This window comes from Sylvia atricapilla, chromosome Z (assembly GCF_009819655.1).
Source record: "Sylvia atricapilla isolate bSylAtr1 chromosome Z, bSylAtr1.pri, whole genome shotgun sequence".
Taxonomy (NCBI): Eukaryota; Metazoa; Chordata; class Aves; order Passeriformes; family Sylviidae; genus Sylvia; species Sylvia atricapilla.
The window spans coordinates 66,511,760-66,539,131 of NC_089174.1; the positions used below are offsets into that span (position 1 = coordinate 66,511,760).

General features: G+C 41.4%; 1 protein-coding gene across 8 annotated transcripts in view; it reads right to left on the reverse strand.

Annotated features, from left to right (window-relative positions):
- UBAP2 (ubiquitin associated protein 2) overlaps positions 1–18,513 on the reverse strand; it is a 106,576-nt gene extending 88,063 nt beyond the window's left edge. For 5 of the 8 annotated variants that reach the window (XM_066339184.1, XM_066339183.1, XM_066339182.1 and 2 more), the window contains exon 1: positions 18,332–18,412. The gene's annotated coding sequence lies outside the window, so the exon portion shown is untranslated. Of the gene's footprint in view, positions 1–757; positions 859–18,331; positions 18,413–18,490 lie in introns of those variants that run through there. The other 3 variants (XM_066339185.1, XM_066339180.1, XM_066339179.1) reach the window with 2 other exon arrangements.
- Positions 18,514–27,372: the final 8,859 nt, after the last annotated feature.

The window sequence follows — 27,372 nt, forward strand, 5'->3', positions numbered from 1 at the left end:
TTAAATATTCATTTCCATCAGTTGAAAAAAAATATGTAGTTTCAATTCCTTTCCTAAGGCAGTCTCAAGAAAGTTACTTTCTTGATTCCTGGACAAGGAGCTGTAATAAACCATGGAAAGCCCTCTGTAAATACCTTAAAAATGTGATTGCTTTTCTATATTCAAAATACAAAGCTACCAGTCAAAGACCTCTCACAGTGACAGGGCTGGGAAAAGGCTGCAGGACACTGCCTCAGGAGGGCGTAACTACTGTACATGTACCATGTGCTCAGAATTTACTGCTTCAGCTGTAGAATTATATGAGCATGAGGAAAAAGAAGAGCAGAAAAAAATTATGTCTGCAAAGCATCAATGTAATTCATTTCCCTCGAGTCCTGTCACCCAAAACATCTCATCATCTTTATTACTGATTAAAATAGGAACAGTTTCCAAGAGTCAGATGTTCCTCAAGAATGATGCTGACAACTCAGTGTCTGTATTGCTGCAAACAACTACAATGAACGTGAGGTTATGGATCCTGGGAGAATTCATGTCTCATCTTACAGTCTTCTATAGTAAATATTAAAAATATTGACCCACATCACTGGCAGAACATCAAAGGAGAGAGAAACTTTATTATCTGTATGCTCCCATGTTTTACCAAGGAAAGAGTATTGCTAGGAGCAGTCTGAGTACCAGTACAAACTCAAACTAATACATAAACTTCAAGTTGTTTTAACAAACTGTAGCCAATAATCAAGTGGCTATTCTTACCCACCTTTTGAAAGCCCTCTGAGTTGTTACTTGAAACAATTACCCTACTAGGCCAATCTATAATTAGCTAAAAACACATCCCCATCTGCAAAAATCAAAAATTTCTCTTTAATACTGAAAAAAAGTTTATTTTAAGGATTAGTACTCCTAAACACATGCTATGCAAAGGAAGACAAAGAAATATACAAACAGGTCTTACAAATAAAAGACAGCATTTGGTAGAAGTTTTGGAAAAGAAAGTGCTCCTCCTCAAAAGACTGGAGTTAGGCAAAAGTTGGTCACGTATTCAGAGTTCAAAAGCATGATGTGGACAAGGGGCTGAACATAGCATGTTTTCTAGTAGTAGAGCATGTTTCAACCATGAAAGTTAAGTATTGCTATTGATATTTTTTTAAAAAATCCTCTCAGAGTACCTATTTTTTTCCCTATTGTCCTAGTGTCTCTAAGAGATGTGCTTCACATTTCAGTATATACTGGTGATTTTCTAGTTTTAACCAAAATCTGCCAGCCACATTCAAACATCCTGAGGACTTGTCCTCATTGTTTCTTTAAAAATACTGGAGCTTCTGAAGCGACACCTTATTCATACAGAAATTTCTGAATAAAGGAATGCAACTTTAACTGGTATTTAGAGAAAAAAAATACAATCAATCACACCAAAATCAGAGAAGTCTGACTGACTTCCACCTAGGGCTTTATATTCCACACAGCCAAGTTAGTCTTCAGACTTGTAAAAAAATAGTTAGCAAAACTTACCCAGCTCCACTGCTATCCGTATGCACTTGAGTGAAGTGACTCTGGACAAAGGCAGCAAATGTCTTAAAACATTCAGAGGACTTGACCTTATGTTTCAGACATCAGTATCTGAAAGGAATCAAGTTGTGCTCCCTGAACAAATGATAAAGTCCCATGTTTACAAGGACCTGCAAGATGCACTTGTTATCAGCAGCTATGATTAACTGTACTGAAACTTCAAAGAACAGAGAAACACAGACAAACTGCACACAGCTTTCTAAGCACGATACTCTGGACTATCAGAAGTAGATAACAGAGATTAGACCACAGTTGTTGCCATGAAACAACAACCAACCAACCTACCAGGAGCAAAACAGGAAAGAAGGAAAGAAAAAGAAAAAGAAAAAAAGCTCCACTGGCCCAAATAAAAATGATATATATAGAAAACAGGAGTTCTCTTCAACAACCAGCCATCACGAGGATCCTGTGAGGAAGAAGCAACAGTAAGTTCACTTTTCAAGTATATTGGTCTGCTGAGAAGTATTTAAAGTAAAGTTTTGGCCTGTCCAAATATCCTAAGACTTGGAGGGCAAAATACAGGTTCCTGCCACCTTTGACTGCAGACCCTCATTTCCTGCCCTCTGTCAAAGAAAAGATTTTCTTACATGAAAGCTCTCTAACAGCCACCAAGGTAGAAGAGGTAACATTCTCATCACTGGCCACACAGCATGCTCTCCTGAACTGTCAATTCCATCAGCATCTCAGATCAAGGAGTATACAGGGACCATAGTCGCTCAGAGGTGGTGCTTGTACGCCCATGACATGACACCAGTAACTTCCTCTTGTGACAGGAGGAAAGGAACCTCAGGACTTTCAGAACTAGCCAGGTCAACACACGGTGCACTTGCTTTTTATTCCATGACGGCTACCATTAAGTGGTGAAGAATCATTAGTATCACAAATCTCTTCATACCTGTTTCTCTGGGTTTGGAACAATCACAAAGGAAAAAAGAAAAAGTAAGGCCCTTGGTGTTTTCTCTCCTAAGGCTTCCTGAGTAGCACCCAGCGGAAGGGCACCATTGTGTCTACAACTTCCAACAATGCAGCAGCTAGCAAAACTACAGCCTGGTCCTCCCCTGCAACAGAACTTTGAATTACTCACTGCGTTAACTAGGAGGCTTGGAAAAAACACTGACTAGTATTCAGTAAAGGAAAGGTTTAGGGCAGCCAGGGGAAAAAACCAACTAGCAGGCTTTTCCAGGTTGAAAACCATTATCCTCTGCAGCTAGAACCAAAACAGTCCTCCTGAAGTCTCTCAAACAAGTAAAGGATGGCTGAGCACACTTAATGACAAAAAAACCAAAAATGACTGGAGTTTTAGCTCCCCTTTGGGACCTGGCTGTATATTCACTTGAAGTTCAGTCCATAGCTTGGGCAGAACCTAAACAGTTTGCTCCATTAAAATCAAGTATCAGTTCACATCTAATACCACACAACTGTGAGCAATCGCCAGAAATGGCTCCCCCACTCCTTAACCACAAAATATTGCTTCCTTCCTTCAATCAGGCTAATGATCCTGCAGCTGCAGAGGGAGTCAGTTCAGCAAGCTCACCTAGGACCAAACTAAATACTATAAAACAGAACAGTCAGTTAGTTCAACCAGCTTACCCACTGGAAAGCTATGTGGCTATACAACTGCCGAATATGACAGGTGGGACAAGGATCAAGTTCATGAGGAAGGGGGAAACTTGCTTTTTAGTAGACATGCATCACTACAGCACAGGTAGAAATGTATTTCGTTTTTCTGGGACCCAGTAGAGCATGACTTGATTCTGGTAAAGCCCACTGTGTGCAATCAAAAAAATTAAAAATAATTCCATGCTGGCATTTTAAAAACAAAAGAACTCCCAGCAAAGTTCAGAAGAAAAGTAAATATTTGAATATACAATTATCTTGCAGGAAAAGAGGCTTCTATCATGTTTACTGAGGAACACTTCACATTCCACCTCTTAGATACTTGTTAGCATCGAGTAAGTAACTTGCAGTGAAGAGTATGCTTAAAATTTGGAGGTAGTCTACCCAAAGAAAAAAGCATAATCAACATCAGAACAGCCGCACTAACACAGCTTATGTTAGCCTAAAATACAGTCTTTTCCCCCAACTACAGAAGTATATGTTCACATTTAGCTTCAGGCATTAAAACAGAGATTCATCTAGTGCAGAGCAACTTATTCACCCATAACAATCTTTACTGATTTTGTATACACAACTAAATATTCAATGCTTTTACAAGTAATCTATGGATTTCACTTTTAAAGGAATAAAACAATTAAACATCCACCCGTTCCCTATCAAAAGCTCCATGATGAGAAGGTTTGTTTACTCTGATAGCTCATTAAAACTCACAGTATCCTCTCTGAGGGGGAAAGGAGGAAATCCAGACAAACCCACTGAACAAAACAGGGCTGGGTGACTTGGAAGTTCTTTGAATGGCTCTCTCCACTAAAAGAAGCACAAGGCAAAGCCTCTTCAGACTGAAATAATTTGCACAGCCTTCCTGCCTCAGATGAACTCTGGGGTCAGCAAGAAGCCCAGGTGGGCTCAGGGAACACACATATTTATATAGGTAAGAATACAGTTGCAGAGCACCAACTACACAAGTTACAGACATTCTCTTCAAAGAATACTTAAAAGGACATATGAGCTCAGGCCACACTGAGTACTCTAGTTAAGCCATCAATACTACAACACAAAAAAACCCCAAACTTAAGGAGCCAAAACATCTCACATAAGACTGAAGCACACCGCTGAAACGGCACAGGGTTGATGACCTTCCTGTACTGCTACTGATTTGTCTCATAATCACTGTTCCCTGCTCTTCCTGTAACAATGTCAGCAGGACACTTCCAGAAGAGTTAAAGCTTGTGCAGTCAGCACACACACCACTCAGGCTTCCAGTTTGTCAGCGGTACCAACTGTAAGATACAACAGTTCAAACAAACAAAAAAAAAATTCACTGTATCACCCCCACTTATTACTACCATTATAATCAACAGCTACATGTACTCACAAGATGAGTAATGCATACAACCACAAAAGAATGTTAAACAACAAATGAAAAATTTTAAATCAACTTGGTAGGAAAGCTAATCTAAAAAAAGCTGCTTCAGAAAAAGAGCAGGGAAAAAACAGAGTACTGGGAACTGCTGGCTTTGGCTATTAAACAACAGAAATGCATTCCAATTACCTGCTCTGATGTAACAGTCCATACCTGAACAGCCACTAAAATGAATTGCTGCTTCCACAGAAAAACAAACCAAGTAATAAGATTCAAACAGAAACTAGGCACTCCAAATGACACGAAGAGCCAGGTAACACCTCCCAGGACAATACCCAGCAGGGGGAATTCTCTTGGAACAGGGAGCTCAGAAACAAGGTGTCATACAGGAAGCAGCGCTGCACATCAGACATCTCGCTGCCAGATCACTAACAAGCTCCTTGCTTGCACTTTCCCTGTCCCCATCACTGTCACCAAACCACTCTCTCCTAGAACGGCTTCCAAAGGAATTCTTTGAATAGAAACAGATACAAGCAAGAGAACTAAAAATAGCTGAGCAAGAACAGCAGACATTCTCACACTTGCAGAAACACTCAACTGCATTAAAAAAAAAAAAAAAAAAAAAAAGCCCCTATTTAATTCACACTAGAAATGACAATGAGGGACAAAGCAGAAAGTGCCACCACAGGCAAGTTTTGGAGGGCAGGATTGATGCTTTTAAGTTTTAGCTTTCGTATTTTCCAGATTCTGCATTATAATGTACTGCATTAGTATGCAACTCTGAACTTCATATAAAGTGTTAGCAAGCTCTCTTCACAGTTTAGTTAGACAACACAATCCTTTTCCAGCCAGAAAACCAAGGACACTGTTGCAGCTTCAGGTCCAAAATGTATAAACAACGGTGAATTCAGGAGAGTAAACTGGGAGGATGGGACTACATAACCTGAAGCTATAACTGGACAATTGCCTCCAATATGTAAATGGACGAAACTTTATATAAGTTTGAAAACATATGCATGCAACTTGTCAGCTTGGGTGTAACCTCAGCCAGACTCTTGTCCAAGGTGTATCCTTTGAAGACCTTTTTAATAAATACCTACTTTATTCTTTTAACACTGTCTAGCCTCCGTCCTAGGTAGCCCCGCATACCATCAGGATTAATTCAGACTTATGCCACTCATCAGATCACATTACAACACTCACAAAAAAAAGCAATGCTGAAATTACAAGCCACAAGTGATATAGAAGGAAATACACTCTATAATCAGTAAGGCTGAATCTATAAAATTTGACAGCAGACTTTTGATTTTAGCTCCAGTTTTAGTAGCAACACCTAACAGCTCAGTATCCTTCCTGCACCTGTACAGACCCCAACCCTTGAACTAGACACCAAGGAAAAACCACCAGCACAAACCACTCCTTGTGATATGTTCATATATTCAGGAGACCAAAGCAAGCTAGGAGTCTTGCAGAAAAACACTTCTAAATAAAGCAAAATATTCCAGAACATCTTTCTACATTTTTGTCCCAGATTATGATATTTTAAGATTCATCTTAAGCAGGAATATCCACCAAAATAAAAAAAGCTGGTTTTTTTGGTTGGTTTGTTTGTTTTTAGTGGCATGCATAACTCTGAATTTAAAGTTTCAGAAGGAGGAAAAGAAATAATAGTTTGTAAGGCAGCATTAACCATTCCTGTCTTCAAAATCACAGTACATAACATGTTAATGAAAACTATTAGCCATCTCGGCCAGTTTAGCAGTTCCAAGTTAAACACTATGTACTGATTTGAAAGCAAAACCAGTGAGAGACTCCAAGTCAGAAATACAATTTAATAGGAGGGGGTGAAAAAGTTAAAATAAAATAAAGAAAAAGCAATAGTAAAAAGACCCCTAACAGAGTCAGAATACAACCTGACAACCTGCTAGTTAGGGTGGCGGTAGCAGTCCAGATGAAGTGGTCTTGTTGAAGCAGTCATCTTGTAGAAAGGTCTGGTAGCTCTTATCCTCTGGGAATCCAGTGAGTAAAGGCAGCTGTGCCATCCCAAATCCCAGATTTTATCCAGGTGGGAATGCTTGGCTCCTTCCTCTGGGCAGAGCATCTCACAATAGGCTGACATCATGCTCTGAGTCATGCAGTGGGTCCTTGATGGCCCATTAAACAGAGAGAGCTCACAGAGGGAGTTACCTGTGAGTCATGGGGCAAGGCATTGATGGGCCCATTAACAGAAGATAGTCCGAAGGGAGGGGGCAAAGGAAACACTGCCCCACCTGGTTCCAACAGCTCATGAAGATGGTGATAGAATACATACTTTGGACGCATCTTACATTGTAACCTAGGACACACTGTGAGAAGTGAGTGAAATCCTCTTACAAACTTACTGTCAGGTGCTCAGAAACAAGAAAACAACTGAAACAGCACCAAGAACCAAAAGCCATCAAAGATCACTGCCATTTCCCTGCTATCTCTGGATTGCTCTTTCTACAGTCACAACCATTATACAATTTTGTCTAGCTTTAAACAAGCAGGTTTGACAAGTTTGCTCTGATGCTATTCCTCAGGTTGACCTGCTTCAGTCAGAAAACTTGGGTTCACCTCATGCTTTCCCACCTGATTTTGAGTACTATTTTCTTCACAACCAGTTTCTCAGCTTCGGACACCAAGTTGTAAAATTCAGCTATTCCATCATTCTAAGAATTAATGTGAGGTCACGTCTACCTCATCTGCACCAAAATTACACCAAACTTTCAAAAGAGATGAAGGATTAACTATCTTTACAACCTAAAACTTAAAACATGCTAGAAAAGACCAGGCAAATATAAAACCCTCTATGCAGAATTCAATCTAATACCAGGAATACAGTCATCCATGCCATTCTCACCCTTGAATTTAAATCAAAATGAAACTCATCTCTCACTTCTTAGGTTCTTAAGCTTTGCGAGGAAGATACCAAAGAGAGACGGTAGTAACGTAAAGCATCAAATTGGCCACAGTTTTACTGCAGTTAATTCAGTATTTACTCTCTGCTAAACATAAATGGGGTGGAAAATGACCTGTATGCTTTTTCTAAGACCCATGGCCACTGTTCCAGCTCCATCTGTACCTTTTTTCTTAAGTTCTGGTCTGACTTAAATGTTATTTGTGTATTCTGTCTCCAGTAGGAGGTTGTCACTCTCCTCCACAACTTCCTTCCAAGTGAAACTCACAATAAAATTCACAAATGGGTAAGAGTAATATTTTAAGTTTGCAAAAATCTGAACAAGTATAAAAAGATTTTCTTCAAAACTGTCTTCCTATTGTTAAAGCCATTAAAAAATTCCTTTTCATATTAATGCATTCCCTTATCTACACAAAGTTAATGTGTCCTTTTAATATATTTTTGTAGTCTGAGTTAGTTGAGTACAGCATAGCAATGAATCAGTCTTCAATGCCACACAGGTACACCAGGCTTATATACTGTGCAAGGCAATACTAAAATGCCTAACTAGAAAATGTTTCAAGACAGTAGTGACCTGTCCATTTTATCAGTGGAAGTCTGAAAGACCAAGCACTTTCCTGCAAGATTAAGTTACTCACTTCTGAAATAAAATGGAGTTGTACACTATTCAGATCTTAGCTCCTGAAACAGCTGATTTATATTAACTGTACATGTCATCCTCAGTACACATATGAATTCCAAGACAGCACCTGGAATATACATTGTGTTAACCGCAGTGTTCAACTCTAGCAACACCATTAAAATATTACAGGTACCAGCTACAGAGAGCATACTGCACATATAAAAACTTAATTAAACAAATGGTTTGACAATGACAATCTTGAAAACTATTTCAGAAGATGTGTTGTAAACACCAGTTTTCTCCAAGCAAACCAGAAAGTTGTATGTGCACAGAAATCAAGCAATGAATATGAGCAAAGAATAACCAAGATAAAATATTACAAGTCCTAAAAACTGCATTACAAACTTAAGTAACAGCTTTTTAAACATAGTAATCATTTTTAGTCATTTAGAGAGCCTTGTTTAAAAATTCTAGCATAGCAGGAGACTGTTAAGCACACTTGCTGAAAAAGCCAAGATGATACTGTCAATAAATTCAGAAACCAATGGTAGGCAAGTTTAAAATGCAGAACAGTATGATGCCTTAAATATGTTCTCAGTTTAACACAAGACTGTTTTTCAAGTTCAATGAGTGCACCAAAACATGGCTTTTTGAAAACCAGTAAGAACCTGAATCAGTAGAATAAAGTGAAAATAAAATTTAAAAGGAGCAATGCAACATATCTTCTCTCATCAGGGGAAAAAGCAGTCAATCAAAACTGCAATCAGCAGATAGTAAATGGCTAAAAACCTGCTCATTGTCTTACCATCAGAACACTGAAATATTCAGTTCTGCAGGGGTTTATGTAGTTTGTTTGAAAGTATACAAGCCTCATCTAATAAGTATCATCCCTTTTGGTTCCTCCAGTTTTTGATGTCTAATACTAGAAAAATCATACTGATCGACTCTGTTGCTATGCTCTAAAACTCTGAAGAAGAAGGTGTTAGAATTACCTCAGTTTTGATATTCAAAAGAACAGTGCCCTGATGTCTGAGTTTTTGAGATTTGCTGGAAGATATGGTGAGCTCACAGCTACATCATAGGAATTTCTGCACAGGATCAAATGCAAGGAACCAATAGAATGGGATAAAAGAACACTGTATTTAAACAATATGAAGTACACACACAACTGCTGGAAACAGCCACTTGAAAGAGTAGAATTTTTACTTCCACTTACTCATGGAAGTCCATTTGAAGAATTGCAAACACCTCCATGAAAAACATTTTGTGCTCCTTTTAGATTTTATTTTGCCAGAAAAAGGGAAGGGAAAAGCATGTTTAAATTAATTATCTCATTTTAAGAGCCAGAGACATAATTTCACTTAAAACCATTTTAAAATCTCAAATGCTGTATACAGAACAAATAAGACTCAGAAAATTCCTAGCACAAACAGCACCAAGAGTAAATCTGAGATGACATTAGATTTTACATATACTCTAAAATGCAAGCACATTTGAGAACACAAACCTTTGTTTGACTGATTTATCAATTCTTACCAAAATCAAATGAGGAATAAAACAGAGATCAAAAAATGCAACAACAAGAAGTGAGAAGAAAAAACAGGACAAAACCTGGTGAATAAAAAAAACTAAACCAAACCAAACCAAACAACCCAAAAACAAAAATACAAAAAAAACCACCACCACCAAACTTACAAACTAGTGTGAATATGCTAAAGGCTGTAATTTTACTTCAGAGGCAACTAAAATTAAATGAACGTTTATCTGAAACTCACTTGTCAGCAAACATTTTGCCATGACTGAAATGCAAGCTGTTGAACAGTCAGAAGTACACTGATGTCAAACTAAAATTCTCAGACTACAAACAAGTATTTCTTTAGCTGACCTCTTTTAGAGCTTTGGTGAGATTACCAATTGCTGTGAAATAATTCCAAGTGTAATTCCAGAGACGTGATAGTGTTTTGATTAACGTTAAGCTGCTTGGAGCTGTGATATTTTGAATTTAATACAACTGGAAAACATTTCCATCATAATCTTCAAGATGAGTTTTTGGGAGCTTTCTTCCTTTTAGACTCATCTAAAGCTTAATAGAGATCCTAATTTTTTTTAAGTTAAACTGAGAGGATATTTCCACTTTTTTAAATTAGATGTTTGGGCAATTTTATAGATACATATAACTTCTGAAAAATAAAGATGAATACATATTTCATTTCAACAAGCTTTGATCTATCCCAGAAGCTTAATGCTTCGGAGGTCAGTGCACACCAAGTCCTGGAAAAATTAAACATACCACTTCCTCCCAGCTGGTCTTTAAGATTTCAGGAAAGCAGAGCCCCACACCCCTCTAGCTATAAACACCATATCAGCATAAACTACAGCAGAGTACCAAGCATGCATTTAGGTAAATCAGCCTAGTGTGAAGCTCTGTTTTCAGGTTTTGCTATGTTTCCAGATTAATGCTTTTAGGTTTTCACTGTAACAAAATCAATCAAGTTCATATATACATCTTAGTAAAGTCTAGCACAGTGGGTGACCTATGTTTACACGAAGTCACTTCACCTGACAGAGAATTTGAGAAGCATGGAGTCGAGATTTTTCAGGAAATCTAAGAGGCGGTAATGTTCTTATCTTATTCAACAGAATGACTAAGTGAATCCATCAAGAGAACTAACTTTCATCAGAATTACTGAGTGCCAGAAGAGATAGCTTATCCCCTTCAACATTTCTGTTTTAGAAAAGAAAACTATCTTAAAAAGATTTTCAGTCTTTCCAGTCTATCTGTTCATAGACAAACTTCTGCAGAATACAGCAAGTTGTCAGTGCTGCACTACACACAGCCATAAATACAGAACAAAAACACATTTGCAGGAACACCAAAAGTAAGAGCAAAACAACCTCACAGCTTTGCAGTCAGCATTACCAGATACAGCCACTACACACTAACAGAGCAATACCATTTCAAAAGACTGAAACATAGTCGCAGTGTCAAGTAATTCACCAGGCAGATTTAACAGCCAAAAGGGATGTTGATAACAGAGACCCCTTTCTCTCCCGCAAGTACTCCACCAGGGCTGATCATTCCTGGCATTATTTCACTACTCACTTTCAGTGTAGTTCTCCAAACCAGGAATTTTGTTTGTTCGTTAAAACACACCTAAGGTTCCCCAGCATTACTGATTCTGCTTATATGAATCAGACTCCAAATAATTTGAACAAACAAATTGAAGCAGCAACCTGTCATATCAAGAACACCAAACTCTTCCCCCTTTTTCCCCCACCCCAAACCGATCTTGTAATTAGCTCTAAGCCACATCCTCCTCCTGCTCCTCCACAAGCAACTCATTCTGTCCTTTTCCCTTCACACACTGCATTAGAACCTGTTAAGTCAAGGAAAGTATCATCAGAAGTCCACATTAACAACTGAAACAAACTCTTCTCCAGTACTGTGGAGCAACTGGAAAAGGAGGAAGGGTTATTTTATCAGCTTTTCAATCAAGGTCTGTCAATAAAAGGGACCTACAATCACAAAACCAGTTCCTGGCCACTCACCACTCCTAAACAAAGTCCCAAGAAGGAAAATGGTGCTGACTCCAGTTGATCAACTCTTGCATTTGTTTTCACCCACATTCGGTTCCAGTTCCAAACAGCTGCCTGTTTTTTTGCTGGGTGGAAAGGCCTTTAGTTACCAAAGTCTGGCTCAAATGTTCAAAATCACCTTGTTTTCACCTGAAAGCCAAGATGCCTCACTCAGTATGTTTTGGTGTTCAATTAGTACTTAAGTACTAAAATTAACTGAAAAGGGATGGTTCTGCAGTTTCTTGCATTATGTTTTATCATATTTTATAGTGGGTGAGTCATTTCATAACTAATGAAACGCTTGAACATCTTCTCTTCATCGGTCGTTTTTATGGGTATGTTTATCGAGAACAATACAAAAGTTATACATTCTTGCTTCACTCTTTCTCATGGCCAAAGTTCTCAAAAGCACTCCCCAGTAATCCACAGAATCGGCAAGGGAGTGAAGTCATCCAAATATCTGAGGTAGGTTTCTCAGCAGAAACTACACCTCAGGGATGCTTCATTTTGGACGACTGTTCTTCAAGAGTCATCCCAGCACTTCCCCAGATTCAATAACTCTAACTATGAAAGTAATTTTAACCATCTAACTTTATTTCAACCTTTCTCTACAGCTGTGGACATCTTGGGGTTTTTGGGGAAGGTATCTGGACTTGTGAGAGTACAAAAACTAGGCTGGTCCAGTTTGCTTCTAATTTAGGACTCATATAATTCCACAAAGTTTGGGCTTTAGTCTCACAAAAAAGTAATTTTAAAAATAATTTTTATGTACATAGCTTCATAAAATGGATGGTTCAATATGCAGTAAGAACTCAGTCTAACCTCTCCTAAATGATGTATTCTACTTTAAGTTATCATTTGCAATCCCTGCAATTTCTAGACAGAACATACAAAGGACCTAGGCAATTTTATCACTATCAGAACAAGCAAGTGTCCAACCTGTTTCTTCCCTCACATACTGCGGAATTATTGTCTTCAATGCAGCTAGAACCAGGACAGACAATTACTCCTCATTTGCAAGCACAAAAATTGAGGACAATTTGAAATATGCCTCTTACTGCATTGTCACAGTACTTTCTTTAAATCCACCCATTTCTTGACCAACCAAGAATGATGAATTACTGTGAATACCACATCACCCGTACCAAATTCAACACTTAATCCACCTCTTTCTCAGAGGCCAATAAGGACATATGAGTTGAGTTTGCCTGGAGGACTACAGATGTGAATATGTCAAACAGCTGGACCCAGAGAAAAAAGTCTGGGAGGGATGTGGTGCCTCACCAATATGTCTAAGTACCTGAAGAAAAGGTACACAGAGTCAGGCTATTTTCAGCAGTGACCAGTGACAGGACCACAGCCAACGGCCTAAAACACAAGAGGCCCCCCGTGAACAACAGGGAACACTTCTGGGCCCTGAGGGCAACCAAGCACTGGCACAGCATAGGCTGCCTAATGAGGTGGCAGAGTCTCCATCTGAGATCTTCAAAACACATTCAGACATAATCCTGGGCAACCTGCTGTAGATGACCCTGCTTGAGCAAGGGGAGACTAGAACACCTCCACAAGTCCCTGTGAGCCTAGGCCAGCCCATGATGAAGCAAAGTAAAAAGACAAGAAAGTCCTTTAACAGAAAAGTTACCACAAACACCTCACAAGCTTCACTAGAGATAACTCTTAAGCTCTAGCATTTCTGCTCCAACAGTAATAAAGAGAATCTTCAACTAGATCAGATAGGCTGAAAGTCATTGGGACAAAATCCAGAAACATACACTGGATAATAAGTAAATAAATGATCAACGAATAAAATGGTAAACAACAAAAAACTGGAGTACAGGTATGAAGTTGAAATTACTTTATACTTGCAGTCGTAACAGAGAATGATACAAAAAAGATAATAAGCATCTTTTTCTAAGATGCACGGAAGAGTTCCTGGGCATTGCTGCTATTCTGGACATCAAGAAACAGCAAAGAAACCAACACGTTGAAGACATGTATCAAAAAGTGTTTTCTCAAACACTAAGGAAAAAACAAACACCCTTACATACTCATTAACTTAACTTCACCAACCTCATACATCTATTCCAATTTTCCTCTTAAAGGAATTTCAGGCAGCTACCCCTTGGCACTTACCCCATGTTCAAAACATTCAGAAATTCAATCAGTGGCTAATAAAAGAAAGTGAAGCACAAGACCAGGAAGTGCAGTACTTTTCCCCCTCATCACACTTAGTCACCCAAAGTTAACATCACTAACTTAGGTCCCTCTTATGTCAGTCTCAAAAACGGATCATAAGTCAGTGATCTCCAGAATGTGTGACTGAAAGCTGAAATAAAAGCAGACATGCACCCCTTGGGGCACAACCCATCAAATGCACGGACCAGAGCTTCTTGAATACAACATACTATGTACAGCTCAACAGCAGTGCAAGGTTTGGCACCAGGATTCTTTTCTGATTCCTGTTGCTGAAATTGGGTGCAAGACAACATAAGATTCTGAAAATCAAAAACCAGCAGAGAAAAAAAAATATCAAATATGAAAAAACAAAGATAATGAAACACTACAAAGCCAAGCGTAGAGGACAAAATAGCCATGATTCAGTTAACATTTAAAAACAAACTGGAAGAGGAAGCAAAAAGGTCTCTGAAGCTACATGCTTCATTCCATATTACTATACGCTCATCATCCTCAAGCCACTAAGCAAAACAAGTGGAGTAGAAACAAATACTGTGTTTCCTCGCTCAAAAGCAATCTCAATATCGTCTCTAAAGTATCATCCTACTTCTAGAAACACTACTTTAGTTGTAAGAAATACAAATGAAATGTTCTAGTTTACACCAATACCAGATGTAATAAAACTGCACAAGGACTTACTCTCTCTACAGCCAACCATTAAAAATGTTTAGGAACATGGTCATAATTGTGAATTCAAATCCTATGCCTTCAACCATAGGGCCCCCTAAGAGACTGAAGTAAGCATTTCCCCTCCCCCCCCCCCCACCATTGAAAGAGTTTTAAAAAGTGCAACCTGATGATTCAGATCTGGAGATTAACAAAGTATTTGCGTTTTTTTCATTTAATTGTAGATTCACATACTGAATGATTCTGCAACATCAATTCCATTGTACCTGCATTTTCTACAGCAATAAACTGTATTTCCTGTATGATATAAAAATCAGAAAAATAAAACCATAAAGTTCATCATAGGATTATTACTTCAGGCAAACCTTAAGTCTCAAGAAAGATCAAAGCTCTCTCAACATGGGAAACATTTCATTGTTTTTAATGTAAAATGCTACACTCAGCCAGGTTAAGGAACCCTCCAAGCTCATCTGCTGGAAGACTGATTTAAGAACTCTGGGGAGAGAGCAGAAAGAAGCTTGACAACTTTGCCTTCAAAAGAAGCCACAATATTATGTAGGTTCCACAAAGATAACTGGACAAAAAAACAGAATTTCAATAGCATTGAGAATACAAGCAACTCCATCCAAGGGAGCTGCACAAAGTTGTTCACATAACCTATTTTACAGGTTTTACAGTCTAAAGAGGACATAAGTAAAACAATATGCTCAGCAAAATATTTATGATGTAGTAAAAGCAGGCTGAGCAAGCCATGAGATCTTAGGCACCAGACCATACCACCTCTAAACTGCCTTTATTTAGTCCCTGTTTACTCCTGGAGAAGTAATGGGAGAGAAGGTCTGAGGGTACCACATCTGTGGAAGGAACAGCCTTGCAGGAGCCCCAGGCGGATGGGGAGTTCCAACAGTCTCCCAGTGCAGATGGCTAAAATCAAAGCGTGTGGACTTTCATGTTAGAGCAAAACAGACAAAACCTTTGTATGTTTTTGTAAAAGATGAACTTGAAGTAATTGCAGAGGAGGCATTTCACAACCTTTCATCCCAACTCTCACTTTAATGAATGTAATCTGTTATGGGAAGTTACATGAAAAACAGTGCAAGTCAAAACTAGGTCTTCTATGAACAGCAAAGAGGATCCAATGAGCTACCAGTAAACAGATTGCATCAGAAATAAACCTAGAATTCACCAAAAGCTCTAGCACAATAACAACACTGCAGTGAATATCACTTGTATTAACTCTAGCACCTTCCATTTAAAAATCTGAAGTCTCAAATACAACACAGTTTCTCTCTTCTGTATTTTACGAAGGGGACAAGTCACTTGACTGCTCTTTCAGCAAGGTCATACAAGGCTGTTGCAAAGCACTGAATATGGGTCCTCAGAGTCCTGCCCATGTGCCTCAACCAAATAAGAAACAAAGATAAACAAAAAGATTCATAACACCGCCAAAGTTTTACTCCTAGTCTTTCATGAAGTATCTATTCTAAGAGTTGGTACTAAATGTGACTAAAACTGCAAGTAAACATTACTAATAGTAAGACTCTCAGAGCGGTTTATTAATAGAGCATTAACAGTATATTACACATACACCTTTCAAGCACTGTTCATCAGCATGCTAATCTGCTTTGACCAAGATCAATAGGACAACACAGCAACAAATATAAAGCATGCCAAAAAATGGCATTTTACAAGGAAATCATCAGCTAAAATAAAAGTTCATTGAAGAAATATAGAGCATCAACAATCTACTTCTAGGTTCTAGAACTACAGCTTCAAAAAAAAGGAAGAACCAAAACAAAAAAAAAAGTTAAAAATAACAGCTTCTGGTAACAGATAGGATTATTTTGTTGGTTCTCTCCCTAGCTTCCTTAGATTTTAGTGGTGAGTCTGTAGCTTCCACATCCCCTCAAATGATCAAACCCTTTCGCAAGTCATGGCACCAGGAGCTTTATGGAGGATGCGCCAAAACAACTGAACCAGTCTAAATTTCAGAAACATCACACTTTTTTCTACTATGGACACTTTTCAAAATCAACACACTGATAAAACTACAACAAAGTACAACAGAGCTTGTCCAATTCCACACCTCCCCACCTCCAAGATTACCAAGATTACTGAAGTTATAAACACAGAAGCCAGCTCATTTTCAGGACTCACAAAACATCATAAATCCTGCAAAGTGATTTACCCTTGCTTGCTTTCAAGTTACCTAGTCTAAGGTTAAAAATAAATTCTTTTAACAAGTTAGGTCAAACCACAGCAGAGAGATTGGGTCCAGGTATAAATACTGAGTCAGTCAGGTAGGAATCCAAACTCAGATTCCATTAGAGAATGTGATACAACCAAGGGAATTGTTAAAGGGCCTGGTAAATATTAAAGAAGCAAAAGCCAGAAGCCTGAGTCGCTGACATTTTTTGTGAAGGGCTCTGTTTCAATAGTAAGCACTGCTCCCCCTTCCTTCCCTCACATCTAGCTCCAATTTCTCTACTTGGAAAAAAACAGCTGCTGTCAGGCCAGGACAGCCCCTCCATTCCCCTTCCACAGCTTTCCTTCACACAGCTCCATAGCAAACCCCAAGTTTCTGCTCCACAAGACATCCTGCTCCTCTGAACAGAACCAAGGGTGCTCTGCACATCCACACTCCCGGTGCTAACACGCTTACAAGAGAGAAGCTTCAAACCAGTCCACCCTGCTCCCAGGTGGCATCCAACAGCACTGCACACATTCCAGCACAAGCTTTTAAACCTATTCCACATCAGAGTTCAGATGCTTGCCTTTGGACCCAAACATGCACCTGGTCCTTTCTACATCCAGCTTCTTGCACAGGAATGCCTACCAGTTCACTTCCCTACTACAAGTTTCTTCAACAGCAGGAGAAAACGAGGAAGAGCTTTTTTTCGTTGTTTTTGAAGGCAACATAAGTGAGGCCAATAGCAAAGCCCTTCCATGACACCCAATTCCAAGCAACCATGCACAGCCGGATGGCAAGGAAGGACTAAGGTGGAGAAGGTTAATGGAGAGAACAGTTCATTCATTGTCATGTCCTCAAGTAACCCACAGTAGCCGCCGAGATGTTACTGTCTGTAGCTGTGACCCCCCCACCACCAAAGAAGGAATACCCGGGAAGAAGATGAACAACGACAACATGGAAGTAAAGCCCTGTGTAACTCAGATCGATACTTCATCAGCCACTTGTTCACTTCTCGAGCTGCCACCTCCCTTACTCCTCCGCCAGCCCCACTCCTCATCTGCGGGGTCCAACTGGTCCCGCTTTCCTCACAACCCCTCGAGCCAGAGGCACCAACCCGCCGAGGGAAACCCTCAGTGAAGGAGACGAGCACCTCCAAGACGAGATGAGTACCCCTCCTTGAAGGCGGAGGGGGTGCAGCACCCCCTCCCGCGGATGTCAGCGGGTGCAGAGAGAACCCACCTCCCCCGGGGCCAAGCGGACTCCCGCTCCCCAGCCAGGTGGGTGCTGCCCGCACCCGCGGCCCTGCTGAGCGGGAGAGGAGGGCGACGGAGGGGGGGACGGCGATCTAGGCCAGAGCGAAGCTTCCCCGGGGCGGCCGCCACGGAAAATAGGGCAGAGCCGCGTACCCCCGCAATCTGCCGGCGGGCGGGCCGGGTCTGGGCGGCCCGGGCGGACACCCGACCGACCCGCGGACCGAGGGACCGCCGGCCGGACAAAGCGGGGCCCCGGGGGCGGCTGAGGCGGGGAGCGGCGGCGCGCGGAGCCCGTTGGCCGGGGGCGGGTGAGGGCCCCCCGTGCCTCCCGCGCGCGCGGTACCTGCCCAGTGCGCTCACAAAGCGGCAGCGGCGGCGCCCGCGACCGTCACGTGACCTCCTCCTTCCTCCTCCTCCACGCGCGCGCGGGGTCGTTTTCCCCACGTGACGTGACGTGACGTGACACTCTCGCGCGCAGTCCCGCCCTGCGCCCCTCACGCACCGCTAGCGCGCGCCCATCCACCGGCGCCTTCTTCCGCCTCTGCCTCCCGCCCCCTCCCGGCGACCACGTGGGCAGCGCGCGCGGGGGGAAAAGCCCGCCCCTTCCTTTCACCTTCACGTGACCGCGCCCCTCCCGGCGTACGCGGGACGGCAGGAAGGGGCGGGGCAGCCTTGGTGCCCAAAATGAAGTGGTCCTTACCCTCTGGGCGTCATTGAGAGGTCTGGCATGTTAGAGCCGCGCTCCTTACCCTTTGTGGAAGTTGGTCCCTGCTTGGCGCTGAGCAGGCAGGGCTGCTGAAGGTGATGTTCAGACTATTCAGCCCCCGGTGCCACCAGTGGTGATGTCCCATGATCCTTTACCTTTGCTGTGGTCTGATATCCTTTACTGCTGTTTGCTCATCCTTTGTCCCTTGAGCCCATATTCTCCATCTAAGTAGAAAGGGCATTAAATCTCTTTTTACCCTTAATAGAATTTCAAAATTAATTGTTGTTTTTCATGTTCCTGCCTTCTCTGCATGCAGTAGCCAGATTTAGCCAGTCTGCATCCTTTACACTTACTGCGTGAATGTGCAGGAGCAACAACAGATTCTACTGCTGAGGAGCTGCAAGATCTGCCTGTTCTCATTTTTTCTCAGTAAGATAGAGGAGCCTTTAAAAAAACTTAAATTCAGACCAAACAGTGCACAGGTATTGTTGATTTTTCTTGATGCAGCTGTTGATACTCTGTTTTGCTACTGTTGCGGTGGAACAATTAATTAAGCTGTAAACAAAGTTTCACAAGCTTTGTGGCACATATGTCTGTAGCTCCATAATCTGTGTGGATTTATCAGTATTATTAGCATTCTTCCATCATGGCTTGGCAATCCTTTTATAATCAAGATGGAAATTTAGTGTTCTGCACAAAACAACGAAGGCTGAGAGCTCTTGGGATGGTGTAGTGCCAGCTGTAATCTGTCTCTGAAAATCACACTGAATTCAGCCCAAAAGCATTTGGAATGGAAGAAAACTAAGCAGGGATACCAGGACCAAAGTGTTGTAGACTCTTTCTGCTGTACGTGGAGTAAATATAAATGAGAAAATGGCATACTGCACTGACAAAGCTTCCCACAGAGAGCTAAAGGAATAAACTGGTGGAGTCTTGGGAACAAAGAGGTCTCACTCCAAATATTGATCAGGAGGAATTTCTTCACTGAAAGGTGGTGAAGTATTTGAATGGACTGTCCATAGAGGTGGTAAAAGTGTTCAAGAAATGACTGGACGTGATATTTAGTGCTCTGTTCTAATTGCCAACTTGCTGATCAGTCACAGAATGGACTCACTCTCAAGTGTCTTTTCCAACCTAAACGATCCTGTGATTCAGTACAGCAGACTTGGAGACAAGACCCTGCACTAAACACTGAGAAGGTTTCACTGGACCTGGCAGGCAAATCCTACCTTACTACATGTGTGTGTCCTAGTTTAGGGCAAATTTTAGGAGGAACTCTCTGAATGGGGTCCCTCTAGAAAAACAAATCCAAGCAGCCCCTTTCTCAACTGGAAGGGTTCAGGAAAAGATTTCCTTGGAGAAAAGTGGAAAAACAGTTTACTTAACAAGCAAGTAGTCACAAGCATAAAAAATGTAATAATATTAAACAATAAAACCTCTCGCTGTCTGTAGAGATGGCAAATTCAGAAAGCCCTTGCCATAAAGTGTAGCTTGGCTCACTCACTCTTATCTTCTCCTGTGCTGGAATTCAGCGTGCCAGCCCTGGTAGGCCACAGATGTGAGCTCCCGGTGTTTTTCCTGGGCTTTTCGGTGCAGAGCAGGGCAATCAGTTCCAAGGAGAAGAGAAAGACACAGTCCAGGGAACTTCTGTGCCTTGGCTAGCTAAAAGCTAGCCGAAAGCAAAGGGGAGCTCTCTCCTGCTGTCCGTCCGTGCTGCAGACAAAACACAGTGTGAAGGATGGTGGGGAGCAAGTGCAGGTTCTGAACACAAACTCTGCACTTCTTCTCTCCCCGCCATGCTTCACTGGGGGGATGTTCATGTTCACATGTTCACTTCAGAACCCATCTTAAGGATGCAGAGTTTAATATCCAATATAAACAGAACAGACAATTGGGGATACAAGATCATAAAGTCACCCCAGGACACTGAGTCAGGATTCTTATCTGCTGTTGCAAGGATTTGCAACCTCTTCAGTTTTCCAGCCACTAAATAACAATCTGGTGCAGGTGCAAATCCAGATAGGCTATTTCAGCTTACTGCAGAATTCTTTTTCTCAGTCACTTTCTTCAGATTTCTGAAATAGGCTGCAGTTCACATACTGCAGGCTGGACACCACTGTTCTGGTACTTTGGCATTCTCCTTGCCTATCACATTTGTGAGGGAAAACTGCTTGTGTTAAGAATATCACTCTGTTCCTAGTTCAGGAGTCTGCTTTACTTCTGTGTTGCAGTTAAACCATCTCTTCTTGACAAACTCAGGTGGTATTATCTTCCCTCTTGCTAATGCTCTCTCCCACTTTCCACACTACCAACCCTTCACCCTTAGGCTCATTCGACAATTGGTATGACTGAGCTGAAGTTCAGAGCAGATTCTTGCTATTTATTGTGAGGTTTTTATGGTTTTGTGCCGTTTTTTCTTTTTTTACATCACTTGGTGTAATAAAATATTGCTCTTCACTGCGAACTGGTCTCACAGCCCTGACCTGATGACACCACTTTAACAGCACTACCTTTTTCCAAAATATATTGCCCTAGCTTCAGAAACTCAACATAATCCAGGTACACAAGCTCTGCAAGAGAGAGGCTCAGTATAAAGAAACAAATCTTAACTTTCAGCTTTGAGCTGAGTTTGCAGGGAATCTGTGTAGAAGCCCAAAATATAATGGAGCTAGTCTCAAACACTGATAGCTCAGTGGCTGTGGAGCCAACCAAGGATTGTTGGTATCAGCAGCCAAGGACTGTTAGCAATAACACACTGGGAGAATGAACAGAATGTGGCTGGAGAAAGGGTCACATGGAGACAGAGCAGCACGTTTGTGGGACAAACATCCTTGCCCTGGCTCCTGGAGATAAGCACAACACAAATATAGGGATGAGGTCAAGAAGCAAGCATGGGCTGTAGGGGGATATGGAGAACACCAAATACCCTGAAGCCTCCAGCCCATTTCCACAGTAACTAAATTACACAGAAAGGAAGACATTTATCTCCAGTGCAGGGAAATTCATCTATAAAAAGGTACCCCCACAAAACCCAGGTGGGTGTGTACCCCAGGACCCTGCACACCTCATCAGCTGCATCAGCGATGGTGCCAGGACTGATCTCTCCTTCCCTCTTTGTCCCTTCCCTTCTCCTCCTCTTTAATACATCTCTCTCTTTTTCTCTCTTCCATTTGACCTCCCTCCTTTATCCTAAATCCACTGCTATGTGCTTATAGGAGGTCAGAGACTAACATAACAATTTCCATGCAGAGTGTGTAATAGAACTTATAAGATTTTGTAGACCCTCTCACTTTTGCTATTTCTTTTGTCCACGAGCTATTTCTTTTTGAATCTTAGGTGCTCCCTTCTCCTGAAAAGTAGGATGCCACAATATGGAAATCTCCCTAGGTATAGTGGAACAACTGAAAATTTTGGTGGCAAAGTAGAGTTCTCTCAAGAGAACTGTTACAAGGATTTTACAACAGGAGATGTTATTTTTGGGCATGCTTGGGGTTGCTGCTGCATATTCATGTGGGGTGAAACTTGTAGGGATGCTGCAAAGAAATGGGATCTAATGTTTAAGATTGTGTTGCTATGCCTGCACAAGCACAGCTTCTGCAACAATTGTAGTTGCAGGGTTGCCATTTACTCTAAAGAATGATCAAGCAGCCCAAGACATGATGGACTAGCATCATCCTTGGAATTTGTGTTGGGCTGCTTGATCATTCTTTAGAGTCAGTGTGTGGTCCCTGCAGAACTTGGTCCACGTTTTCTTACCTTGTAGTTTGACTGTATGAAAAAGGTGATGCATTTTCATGTGACCAGAATCTGAAATTGTTCTGCACAACTACCTTAACCTTACTGTTATTTTCTGTTCTTTCAACTTTTTCCAGAAAACATTTTATCTGAGTTTGTATTTATTTCTAGATTGAGAAGACAGTTTCACATGTCTGAGCCTGATACTGATCCTGCAGAACTTTGTTTAAACACCTGTTTGGGAAGGATGCTGGTGGGGTTAACCTGTATAGTGCATGCTCTTCTAATGGTGAGTGCTGATTTTTTCTGTCATATTCTCTGATATAATTCCCTGATATGCCTACCCGCTGTTACCAGACAAACCGTTTTTAAGAAGTAAACAGGCTGTGGTTAAACAGACTTGTTTTCCACACAACACTGTTGTTTGGCATTAGCTGTGTATCTAGCCTTGAATTATCTATTTAGTCCTTTATCAGTTTTCCATTATTTTGTTGGTGACGTCAGAGAAAGTAGTCTGCAGATGTCTGGTCACTTTGTCCCCTGCTCTAACAATGTCATGCTTCCCACCTCTTAAAATTCCCTGAGAATTAATTATCTCTAAGAAGCCAGAAGTTTCCTTGGCCAGCTCTTAAAGAACTTGGTGGGGCAGAGTTGCAGCAGACGAACACTGAAGGTCTTTTAAACATTGTTGCACGGTGTTGCACACTGCCTCTTGCAGCACTTACAGACCATCTGCCTTTATCAGTTGGATTTTAACAAGCCTAGTGGAATCCCAACCCTCCCTTACTCCAGATAATATAGAGACTCCTGTAATGAACAATAACAAATTAATAGTGTAGTAAAGTGGAAGCTGGATTTGCACCATTTGCTGTTTTCCCCAAACTTTATCTTACGATAAATTAGAAGCATTTTTATTCTGTGATATATGTTATGATAAATTAGAAGCATTTTTATTCTGTGATATATTTTAGGAGAATGTTTTGAATAGCACGTCCAAGGATATTTGCCAACTCTGGTTAAATGTCAGCCATCTGTTTTCAGTTTTAAAAGGGCTGTTTGTAGAATCAGCAACTGGCAATGGCAAGAACAAAGCAGTGAGATTGGGAGACCCCAGGGAACTGCAGGCTTTAGAGCATCCACCCAGCCCTGCAAAGATCATAGTACTGAAAACTTCAGACATTGAGGTTAAGAAGGTGATTTGCAGTAGCAGTCAGCATGGATTTACACTGGGAAGTCATGTCAGGCTGACGTGGTAACCCTCTGTGATGAAATGACCTCTTTGATATATGAGGGGAGATGTTGCTCAGTTTGAGCAAAGCTTTCAGTGATGTTTGCTAAAAGAATTTCATAGACAAACTGATGGACAGTGAGTTGGACTGAGAACTGCAGAGATGTTGGGTTCAGCAGGCTGTGATCACTGGCACAAAGTCCAGCTTGAGTCTAGGTGCTCGTGTTGTGACCTAGGTCCTGGAACCAATATTCAAGCTCCAGATGTTTACCTTCTCTTTAAGCAAAAAGTTGAGCAGCCCACAGTACAGGACTAAAAGCTTTTCACAAAACCAAATAAACTCCAAGTGCAACAGCAACAGCCTACAAGGTAACAGAGACAGTGGTTTTTTTAGTCAGAGCCTATTTATAGGCTCTGTTAAAAGCTGAAGTTGGCTTTCTGTGATTAACAGGAACAATGCTCCTATGAATACACATGGCAAGTCATTATGACTCCTAGAATTTATTTCCAGGAAGGAAAAAAGTCTACATGAAGTGGTTTTATCAGGTGGCAAGATCATAAATTGTTATAGCTTAATAGTGCTCTGCTGGCATCCTCGCTGGTTGGCTGCAGTGTGGTGCCCAGGAGCCCTCAGCAGCAGCACACATCTGCCACCATAGCACATGAGGAACTGAATCTTGTTGTCTTAATACTGACCAACCCTTCCTCATACTTTTGGCTCCAAAAGGCACCTTTCATCGGGCTCATACACATGGAGAAATTAGCCAAAATTGCTCCGTAGGTGAACACTTGCCTAGAACACTGCAGTTATTTGGGGTGGAGTTTTACAGCAACAGTGTCAGTCTGTCTCCCGAAAGACAATCTTTAGTCATGTTTTTCCAGTTGTCTAGAATCTGTAAAATTTCTGTTGTAGCCGAGTTTGTGTGCTTCACATTCAACATGCATCAGGCACTGCAGTGGGTTTGTAGAGAGAGGAAATCCCCAGGGACAGGAAAGCTTTTCACAGCACAGGGGAAAAAAACCCACAGGCACTGATTAACAGGGGTTACAAAATCTTTCTGCTGACACTTCAGCATCGCTGGAACATGACCCTCACTCTGTCTTTGGCACAAAAAGTTCAAGCAACGTCTAGCTGACCTTTTGATTGCACTTGAATCCTGTAGCTTTTCTCTCACCTCTGCCAGCTTATGCTACACCTCAGTGAAGAGGAAAGAATAAGACCCTCTGTGCAGGGCAGTTTTGGAGCAGCTGACCTGTAACTCCCCAAAGCCATGTTGGCCACATGGTCCCTTGAATCTTATAGGGGGCTGAAGGCCTCCTAACAGTTGTTCATCAGAGTAGGCTTGAGAGGGACTGAGGAAGTTGGGAGACAAAGCACAGAGTCTTGTTTTCTAATACACTATGAACTTTCTCACTTTCAATCTCTCAAAAATGGGCCACTTCTTGCCCATAAAACATTTCAAGCACTATGTCCTGGCATCTCTTTATTTGTTAATTAATTTACTGGATTTTGAAAGCAGCTTGTATTTGAAAGACTATCCTGATCTTCCATTCAGAAACAGACAGAATGAGTACAGCTATGGCTAGGAAGAACTAACAGAATAGTGAAAATATTCCAAGTTTCCAAGTCCTGTCCTAGTTTGGTTTCCTTCTTGAGCGATAGTGGTGCCCCCAGCTGGCAAGAGCTGAGGCCCCAAGTCAGAGAGATCAGAAACAAAATATGCCTAAGAAGGGAAGTGATGACAGCCAAGGAAACCTGCAGCAGCTGGGCTGGAGCTGGAGGCAGGCAGCAGATCAGTGTTGAAAGAGGTAATGTCGACTGCCACATGTTTGTAGCGTATAGTGAAGGCATAGTTGATAACACCATAGACCAGCTGCAGGCTCCAGACCAAGGAGTGCAGTGGATCTCATACTGGTTCCACAGACAGGAATGACAATGGCCATACATGTACACGGCAAGCATGGCAGTGAAAAAGCACTTAGAGAACCTAGACTGTTTGTCACTATTGAGTTAGGGGCAGCTGAATGAGCGACACAGACTCCCATCTTCTCAGCAGGCATATAGCACAGTTTATTAGAAATCACATCTTTTTATAGACTGTTCTGATACTTCTGGACATAATTGGTCCTTTAATTAACACCCCTCACCATCACTGGCTAATTAGAAATGACATCCCTTTGTAAACATCTTGCAAATCAAAAAGTGCAGAACACCAGGTGCAAGGATTGTTTTGAATTCTCTCACTGAGCTTCTCACAGCTCCCCAGACCAGTGTATGGGAAAGTTATTTGACTTTCTCTCTCACAGGCCTTGCCACTGTCTGAGGCTTGAAAATTTCTCTCTGACCAGGCTGTCAGCATCCACAACTGTTAGGCAGAAAAAGTGAAGACTCTGGCCATGAAACAGTTAAAAATCTCTTTCCCCCCCCCCCAAAATGGTGAGCTGCCTTACAAAAGAGAACAAACTGATTCATCTGCACTGTGAATGGGAAAGCAATGAGACATGCAGGACAGGTGATGCAACAAAATAGATGAATGCTATAATTAGTTGCTTGGGTATAATTTAGACTTTTTGTTGCTGAGATTTAAGCTGGACATGCATGTAAGAGGAACTCAATGAATACCAGCGGCTTTGGAATTTGTGAGCTCATTTTTGGTCCTGTAAGTCAGCTGAGAGACCCCACACCATCTGAATTCTGTACTCAATGGAGCATCTGAGGCAGGTGGGGAGCCAGTAACCTGGTTGCCAGCACCCTCTCTAACCCATCATTTTCTGTATGTCTCCAAGGCCAGGGCTTTGGTTTTCCTTTGCATCTCTCAAACAGTTTGGTTAGAAGGCTCAGTGCAATGACAGTTAGTGTTCCTATGTCTTTTTAAAACTGTCCTTCCAGCATTCACAAGCATCAGTAATGCCTACCACAGGGAGCAGAGGTGGTGCAGCTGAAGACATGGTCTCTCACCTAGCTTAAAAACTTTTACTTACAAAGCTTTAGTTTGTCCATGATCATGGAATCTAGTCTCTCAGGATGAAGGGTGAAGACAGGGAGGCAGAAGCTAATTTTATGCACAGGATTTTAACCTCCAGCATAAAACTTAGACCTCTTAGATATTCCTCTTCTGAAAAAACAACTTTTCCACTTAGGAAATAGGACAGCTCTGTGAAGGCCTAACCCTCCTGTGCAGAAGTGCTACAGATACAGTTTTGGGATGCAAGATCTCCCTAAAATCTGTAGTCCTATACCTGACTGTCCAGCTACATTTATCTGTGTTGTTCAACACTTCTAAGAGGTAGGTCCTTCTTAGAAAAATAAAGTGGTTGAAAGGAAACTCTTGCAGAGTTTCTGATACCTCAGAGCAAATGAGGTATCAGATGACAAGAACAGGAAGGAAATGCTTTAAAGTGTAACAGTCCCAATTCTGCCAATATATAAATTTCCTATGGAAGTAACGAATATTACTACAGCTGTACAGAAAACTAGGACTGATGTTTAGGGCATGAAAAACAAAAAATAAGCTGAGATTCTGCTCTTGGGTTATCAATCCACTCACTGGTGAAGAAAAAAGAACAGTTCACTCTGTTTTCACTGAATCAGTCAAGCCCACACATAGACTAGACTGTTGCATTAAGAAACCCAAGCCCACTTGCTTTTAAATTGCCCTGGATTTACTTGCAATGGGATATTAGCAAATAAGGGAAAATATTAGCCAAGCCAACA